The sequence below is a fragment of the Monopterus albus genome, unplaced genomic scaffold (genome assembly GCF_001952655.1).
Source record: "Monopterus albus unplaced genomic scaffold, M_albus_1.0 scaffold98.1, whole genome shotgun sequence".
In the NCBI taxonomy this organism is placed as follows: domain Eukaryota; kingdom Metazoa; phylum Chordata; class Actinopteri; order Synbranchiformes; family Synbranchidae; genus Monopterus; species Monopterus albus.
The window spans coordinates 44,170-44,454 of record NW_018127978.1 but is presented as its reverse complement, the minus strand read 5'-3'; positions in this window follow the sequence as shown (position 1 = coordinate 44,454).

Here is a 285-nt window from a genome sequence, read left to right as displayed (position 1 = left end):
GGTTGAGTTTACATGTAAAGGCCCTGCAGCCGTGAGTTGCCCTCGACACTTTCGGTTTGCCTGACTGTGTGTAATGGCAGGGGATTACTGTTTCCCACAGTTGTAATATATACAATGGTTGAAGTGACCTTACAGTATGTATGTATTTCCCCAGTTTTCAACGCCATACTCTAAGTATGGTAAAATCAATGAGGAATACAAAATGCGTAGTGCTTTCCCATCCAAAATATATCTAACCCTTGCCAATATCGATATATTTTTTGCTATTTTATTCTGAACATATCT